Below are 9,245 nucleotides of genomic sequence, written 5' to 3'. Positions count from 1 at the left end.
ATTAAACAAAAACCTAATGAAAATTATCAAACTCAAAATCGCGATATTTCCTAGTTTACGTAAATGGATGAACTACTTTTCTTCCCTCCTATACCTAGTAAAGTGATTTGTTTGTATATTACGCCAGTATCATCGAACTCCAGTCGTGGAAGGGGGTAACAAACGGTGTTTCCTATTCTTAATCGTTGATCCAAAGGTATAACCAGGTTAATATGAGAAATGTTAGTAAAAATAAAATGATGTGCCTGTATAACTATACGTACATCCATAATCAACATTTCCAACGTTTCGGAACACAGTACTTACAAATGCCATCGTAAAGGCAAACACTTAAGTAAGTTCAAAAGGGGTCGCCTGCTCTGTTGGGCTTGTTACGACTGGTCACCGTGAAAGCCTAAAAACTCAGCCTCACAGTACCGATAATATTAGAAAATTTGAACTTCGTTTGAAAAGAGAAAAAAAAAAATACTCTGCTGTGGTATAAGCAGGGTGAGGTTGTAGCTTTATGTGGTTAACCAATCAACGAATCGCAGTGCAATGTAACCAAACCAATTGCCGGAGCACAACGCTGAACCCTACGTACGAGAAACGTATCCCCATTCAATTACTGCGATAAACAACACATTTTTCAGTTGTAACCTCACTACTTATAACCAAATACTTGTGTCTTTGCACGTGGCTAAGCGACGGACTTCAATGTCAACAAACTCCCGCCTCCAGCACGGAGGTACTGTCAGATCTGCTATAAAAGTGGTTTCTGGCTGAAGCAACATATTGATAGTATTGTGGTAGGTTGAAACACGTAATTTTACAGCATATATATAATAAAAATAAACATCAGCAATATATCAAATTTACTGTTCTGCTCTGTACATTATATTACAGTGTATGACTACTTACATTCGAAGATTTTCGAACCCATAATTTCTTCGTCAGTGAGTTAAACATGATTTGAAACGAGAAAAACTTATTTCCACGTCACATGAAATGACGGGAGCAAACTTAAAATAAATGTTTTAACTATCACTGTTTTGTTCGATTTTCAGCAGTTGCTAGCTGATCTCTTATCTGAGAAAGATAAGTATATCCTAAATTTTTCTCCAAAATAGTTTTCAATTTGCGTGTGGCTACTAGGGCAGATCCCTCTACGACTTGATCCGTGGCTATGGACAAATTTTCCACCAATTTAAGGGACTGCAATGTCTTTCAATGAGTGCCGTTTCCAGCCTTAAGTTTGTGTGTGGCACAACTTACAAAATATAAACTCTCCATTCGTAGAAAATAATGTATCTCCTCCGAATTTCTCCACGAAATTCTGTACCTAAAATTTAAAAAATGTATTTTCAAACTTCTATAATACCCATTCGAATAACACGTATTTTCTAATTCCTCTAACAGACCGTTTATTTGTAATTCTCTGATTGTCATTGGCTTCAACATGACACAGTTTCCTCGTGCGTAGATGTGACCACTTTCTTGGTACATACGACTGTCCTTGAGCGCTTGCAGCGTGAGCTTTGTGTACGCTGTACCTGTAACCTTACTCATGCACACGACACAAGTCCCCAAGTTCCGAGCTTTGCTTATAACGATGAGAAATGTTTGAAACAAAAGTTGCATCCTTATTGCAACATCCACTCTTTTAATGCGTAGTTGAATACGGAGAAAGAAGTCCCGAGGCTTGTTCAATGCAAATGCAATCAATTTCTCTGCGTGTAATGACGGTTGAAAACGCCGCGGAGTGTGAGATAGTAATTTCCATATCTCCCCGCTGTTTCGAAACTCTCGAGGCTGATAAAACAATACATGTGAAATGTGATGTTTCTAGGAACCCGGGTCACCGATGCCTACTTGTATCACCTCACACCTGAAGAGTTATTCTATTGTTTCGTGTTACTAGGAACTTCGGCTGCAACACGGAAACAGCTGTTTACATAATCAGACTCTTTAATTTAGTCACTGGTTCATTTCACTTAGTTTGTTCCACATTAAGTTCTCATTCGTGAATGAATCGATAGCATTATAGTTAAAAATCCAGCGGGATTGAGTTCGATTCAAGACTGAGATTTAGAAGTATGTCTCCCTACCTCTGGGACTGGTGGTGCAGGTTTGCCAATCGTCAAACACAAAATTATGAATTTGTAGTTTAAAAATTGTCGAATTTTCAACAAAATTATTACAAACATACAATAATAATATCATACTACCAAAATTTACATAATCTATACTAATAATAAATCTGTAGCCGAAATTTTTCTGGTAATTTTCGATTTTACAAAAATAATTGGTCCTAACATATATAATTAACCGCCTTGAAACCGAAAATCGCTTTTTTGAAATTTTTGTTTGTATGTCTGTCTGACTGTCTGTCTGTCTGGATGTTTGTTACCTTTTCACGCGATAATGGCTGAACCGATTTATATGAAAATTGGAATATAAATTAAGTTCGTTGTAACTTAGAATTTAGGCTATATGGCATTCAAAATATTTTATTTAAAAAGGGGGTTATAAGGGGGCTCGAATTAAATAAATCAAAATATCTCCCTTATTATTAATTTTCATGAAAAATATTACATAACAAAAGTTTCTTTAAAAATAATTTCCGATAAGTTTTATTCCACGCAAAACTTTGATAGGACTGGTATTTAATGAGATAAATGAGTTTCAAAATTATAATAACAACGCCATCTAAGGCGGTGTAATGAAATAAAAAACAAATGACTTCGTCTATAAGGGGCCTTGGACAACAACAATCGAAAGCTATGAAACATAGCCTACAGATAATGTTTCTGTGTTTGTATGAAGTAATATCGGAAGCTAAATTAACCGATTTGTATAATTAATTATTAATTCACCATTGGAAAGTGTAGTTTCTCTAGATGGACATAATGCTATGATGTTATTACAATAACTTCTGAGTGAATCGAGGACAGGTAAGATTAAAATAGCTTCTTATGCACAGAAAACTTGATAGGCATTCGTTTCCTGTATTTCCTAAAATAATTTTTATGACCAAATGAGTGGTCTCTGGATCAAAATGATCGCTTTTTAATTTTTTAATACAATTTAAGTAACATAATAAACGATTTATCCTTCTATCAAACACAAGTGTTCCCTGGATCAAATGTCCTATTTTAATTATGTAATTACTTTATATTTATTTGTAACGGGTGCAGCGGAGCGCACGGGTACGGCTAGTAATGAATAAATGTTGAATCACTTCTCGCACAGAAGAAGCACCGAAGGCAGTTAGGAATATACTATTATGAATAGGCCTAACTGATTAGCAAACTATGATGCAAGCTTAGTTATTAGAGACTGGGGAAGAATCCGGGCTGACCTTGATAATATTGATGGAAAGCGGGACAGATTTAAAACGTTTATCCAGCGAGTGAAAGAAAGAGAAAGTACTGAAAGAATAGAATAAACTCAGATGTGCTTCATTAATGTGGCAATTTCTTACTGTGGAAAGTAAAGTAGAATGAATTCAGAGGAACAATATGATTAACGAAAATTATCACATTATCCTATAAGTTAAATCCAGGGCCGGATATTTATGGAGATCTCGAAAATCACGACATAATAGATATAAATAGATTTTTTACTAATCTTTACGAATTAAGTGATTCTGATTAATAATATGCGGATAAAACAATCGTGACAAATCGCGAAATAGAGTTCTAATAGCGAAATACGAACACACTCGCGAATTGTTACTATTGCGTCGTTTTATAGCGAATTTCATATTCTGAGTTTTTTCGAATTTTTTCTTCACTTGAAATTGTTATACAGTGTGATCTTTCCGATTACAAACTTGAATAACTATCGTTAGGAGGCACTTAGAAACATGATATTGGTATCAATGGAAAGAGAAACTCAAATATTTGTTGTTATCCATTCGGTGTCCTACTCTTAAATCAGCAAAAATTAGAAAATTAGAAAACATGAAATTGGTATCAGCAGAAACAGAAACTTCAACAATTTTTTCACTGGAAAACATGAAACAGAAAGAGAAACATTTGGTTCACAATCGTAAGTAAGTCACATGTGCTCAATATGAGCTCCTTGTGTCACACGACACACATCAAGTCTGTAGTCAATTTCCTGCCATACACGTTGTAGCATTGGACCATCCACCAGTGCAATGGCCTCTGTGATGCGGACACGAAGATCCTCAATGGTAGGTGGTAATGGTGGTTGATACACTTGTTGTTTTATAAAGCCCCACAGAAGAAAATCACAAGAAGTGAGGTCGGGGAACGTGGAGGCCAATGCAAACATTCTAAATCTTCACGGCCAGCACGTCCAATCCATCTCCTTGGAAGTCGTGTATTGAGTTCACTTCTGGATTAACTATATTAAATTTGACCTATCTAGGCCTACGAAGATTCAACGCCGCAATGAAAACGACGTTATTTTTTTATTGTACACATTGCTAAAAACTCTAGACAAACGCTGGCTTGACTACACCATGAAACTGTTTCCACTAGTTTCTACTGCCAATGCATCAGCTTCCTCACCACATTTCACTTGTCAACATGGATACAAGTCCGTGAAAAAATACTTGTAGGATTTCCACACAACTATTTCAGTGAGGGTAACAACTCTAATGAATGGAAAAAAAAAATGATACATTTTTTTTTCTGTGTACACTGCAGTATTTTTTTCTCAACCATTATTTTGGTGGCACTTAATCTTGACCTCGAACGGACACATTTCTTCGTGGTCCATACATGAACATATAAACACACGTGTCTTAGTACTAGATGTTTTAAACGTCATTAGTAGGGTATATAAGCTGCCACTATAATTTTCATTACTGGAGCCCGGATATGTGCGTGTGCAAAAACACCCGAATTGTTTTTGCTCAACATGCAATACAGCACCACGTCAAGTAAAACATTTCTGTCAAAATTTACGTAGAGCTGCAGAACGCAGTGCTGTTTCTAAGGACAGATTAATAAGCACTCTCACTACGGGTTTCAAAAAACTACTGGAGGTCAAGCGGAGAATATTAATTCCGTAATTATCTCACATCATTAACTTGTTTGTCGGCGGTACGCGGAGTCTTTGATAATGATTGTTAATTATCATGTTTTAGGACACGTGCTAATGAAACAGTGGTTTGAATAACATTTTCGTCCTCTATCCACATATTACAGAAATGGAGAAGTTCAGTGTTGCTAAATTTAAGAGAGCATCAAAGTACACGTCAGTAATGGAAAAAATTTAACAGCGGAAGGAATTTGAGGGAGCTAATTAGCCATAGGAATATTTGAGGGCAATAGATGCAAAACTCTCGCCATGTCCATAATAAACCATTTTTCACAATTCGCAAGAAAGCTCATGAAACCTAAACTATTGGTCACTGGAAGATGCAAAACTCTCGCCATGTCCATAATAAACCATTTTTCACAATTCGCAAAAAAACTCATGAAACCTAAACTATTGGTCACTGGAAGAGACAAAACTCTCGCCATGTCCATAATAAACCATTTTTCACAATTCGCAAAAAAACTCATGAAACCTAAACTATTGGTCACTGGAAGAGACAAAACTCTCGCCATGTCCATAATAAACCATTTTTCACAATTCGCAAAAAAACTCATGAAACCTAAACTATTGGTCACTGGAAGAGGCAAAACTCTCGCCATGTCCATAATAAATCATTTTTCACAATTCGCAAAAAAACTCATGAAACCTAAACTATTGGTCACTGGAAGAGACAAAACTCTCGCCATGTCCATAATAAACCATTTTTCACAATTCGCAAAAAAACTCATGAAACCTAAACTATTGGTCACTGGAAGATGCAAAACTCTCGCCATGTCCATAATAAACCATTTTTCACAATTCGCAAAAAAACTCATGAAACCTAAACTATTGGTCACTGGAAGAGACAAAACTCTCGCCATGTCCATAATAAACCATTTTTCACAATTCGCAAAAAAACTCATGAAACCTAAACTATTGGTCACTGGAAGAGACAAAACTCTCGCCATGTCCATAATAAACCATTTTTCACAATTCGCAAAAAAAAAAAAAAACTCATGAAACCTAAACTATTGGTCACTGGAAGAGACAAAACTCTCGCCATGTCCATAATAAACCATTTTTCACAATTCGCAAAAAAAAAAAAAAACTCATGAAACCTAATCTATTGGTTACTGGAAGAGGAAAAATTCTCGCCATGTCCACAATAAACGATTTTTCACAATTCGCCAAAAAACTCATGAAACCCAAACTATTGGTCACTGGAAGAGGAGAAATATGATGTTAGATTACACTGTGTTATAGTATTAAATCTTTATTTTGTGGAAAATCAAAACTCAACAAATATGGACATAAACTTACTTTTATTTTTGGATAAGACCAGCTTTGCTAGTTAATGATATGGATAAGGCAATTTTGGAAGAAAGTAAACTGATTGTATGATAGTATGTGTGAATATAATAATAATAGTCTATTATTTGACAAAATTGAAGCTATAGAATGAAACATTGTCCTACAAATTGATTACAGATGACATTTAAAATTTTTACTGTAGTAAAACAGATGGCATATGCAAACGTTTGAAAAAAAATGTTTCAATTCAGTTCAAGACAAGTTTTACTTGAGACTTTCTATTGAAGATGCATTGACCCAGGGATATGAACGGATTTGCTCAGAACGTATGCAAGTATCATGCAAGTTTTGCATCAAAGGATTAGGCGAGCTGTTATGCATTTCATAACGATTTTCGAAACCTCATAAAACTGTAAATAGGCAATTTCTGATGTAGAAACAAATTCCATAGGTAGTGAACATCATCAAGTAATGCGATACCGTGTCTAACTCATTTTTTTTTTTTAATTTTGGATAAGACGAATTTTTCATCAAATACCCTCATTTCTTTGGCAATGTTTTGCATTTTAATTTAGATCCTCTTATTATCTATCCTTATACTGCTTGTTTGAGGCTTGAAAGTAATGTAGTTTTCCCTAAGATAGGTTACTAGCCTTATCGTTAGGTAGTCCAGTAGTGGGGCTGCCACTTTTAGCCTCTGGACAGGCTTGTAATGCAGCATTTCCTCATTTCCTATAAACATAGAGGACATCGTCGACCAGGAAGACCGTTAAGAAGACTGCTAGATGGGGCCGAAACAGGTCTACAGAGGCCTAATTCGTGAAGGATGATGATGATGATGATCCTCTTATTATTATTATTATTATTATTATTATTATTATTATTATTATTATTGTCTATTAATAATTCTTATGCTACCATGAGGTAGTTATTTCCAATCTTTAATGGGATGGCGATAATTCACATTTTAAAATCAGTTATTTAGCACTACAGTTCACAGCCGAAACACATTGACTTCTGCTAATTTTCTTAAAATTTAATGGCATATTAATTTTTCACGAGAACTTTGATAAAATTACAACAAGTTCAGTGCTCGAATTCATTTTGTGGGCGTTGGTAACGCTGTGCCACACCGATGCCTGGATAAGGTCTTAGAATTTTCGGTTTAATATTTCTAGTTTCATTGATTGTAATACTCATTATCATATTTTACGAGAAAAGCTTAATCTAATCTGGCCTTGAACTAATAAATACCCTACTCGAAAAGCAAACTTAATCTGAAGAAACTTGGTCGTTTTCGCATTATTATGTAAGAACGTACCCTAGTTGAGGGGGCTTCAGCCAAAATAACCGGTCAGTTGTTTCTCATTCCTCCAGATATTTCTACGAGCCAACGTCTCGTTGAGATTGCATGTCTCTACAGAACAACGTATAGCAATTTCGCAGAGACCTCTGACGGGACAAAACAGCTTACTACTTCACGTTTTGATCTTATTTTGACCAAAACGTGATGGCGAGAACGTCAAACTAATAGGTTGCAGCTTAGTGAAAGAGCCGTCGTCATAGTTTCAATGACGAACAAAATTATATTTTTTCAGTAAGGTAGCAGTTTTATCTTAATTTTGTAGCTAATATCATATAGAAATAAATTGTTCAGGAAGACTATTTTCTTGCGGCTGTTTATTACTGTTAACAGACTTACATAATTTACATTACATAAGCACACTGTATCTAGTGGCGGCGACTTCAGCTTACCTGTTCCATTGACGAAGCTTATTATTTCATCTTATAATGAATACTTCGTACTCGGTGGTTTTGTGGTAACTATACTTGCCATTGGGTGCAAATTTAGCAAGTTAGAACCTAGCCGATATCTGATGCTTTTCAGAATGCAATAAACTTCTTTGTCTATTTGCGTTGCGCGAGAGAAACCTGATGAGGCAAAATTAAAGGTTACAGCTCTTTCTTGCCTCACCAAGTTCTCTGCTTCGCGGAAAGATGGTGCAAAAATCTCTGGCGGACAAAACGGAAAGAAATTGACGTAGAGTTTAGTGAATCTGAAAGAGAAGGCCACCATTGCAATTGTTTTCGATTCAGAGCCTTGCCATGGATGAATATAATAGGATGTGAAACTGCGATCAACACCATCTACCTTCGCCCGGCCGAAGTAACAAGATCAGCAGTAGGTGTCGTAGCTGGTGAACTTTAGACCTATGTGATGGGTAGATCCTTCAGAGTTTTCCACTTATCCGTTAGGGCTAAACAGTTAGATGAGAAGACAAGATGAAAACCAGAAAGTTGCACAAAAACGTGAGACAAATGTTGTGCACCAAGTGGTACCTGTATATATATGCAGTGTATGTTAAACAATGACGTTTATGGACCTTGTTTAAATAGTATTGTTGAATATGTTGTAATATAGTACATAGTAATATAATCATTTCAATTAATTAGTTTTTGCTGACTTTTCCAATGCACTGTACACTAAATACCCAAAGAATACAACATGGGTTGAATACAATTTAAATTATGTAACCTTTCGTTTTCTTTCTTTCTTTTTTTTTTTTTGGTTTTGTTTTAGTAAGTTGCATTGGAAGGTGGTGTAAAATAGTGTCTCACTTTGCTGTTGGTTCCAATATGAATTTTCAGTCGTAGATGGAAGAAATGAAAACTTAAATTGTTTATTTTAAGTTTGGGGGTTTCAGAAGAGGGGAATGTAATTATACTTCCCGCCACTCATTGCGCTGATAGATGCGTGAAGTAATTACTTATTCTTTCCACCACTTGGTGTGCTGCTATCTGCATGGAGTAATTAGTTATCCCAGCAAAAACAGGTGGCAGCAAGATCAATTTCTATATTAGCGCCTCTAGTGCATGGATGAATATATATAATAAGATGC

The sequence above is a fragment of the Periplaneta americana genome, chromosome 4, assembly GCF_040183065.1.
Source record: "Periplaneta americana isolate PAMFEO1 chromosome 4, P.americana_PAMFEO1_priV1, whole genome shotgun sequence".
NCBI classification, from domain to species: domain Eukaryota; kingdom Metazoa; phylum Arthropoda; class Insecta; order Blattodea; family Blattidae; genus Periplaneta; species Periplaneta americana.
This window is presented reverse-complemented; position numbering follows the sequence as displayed.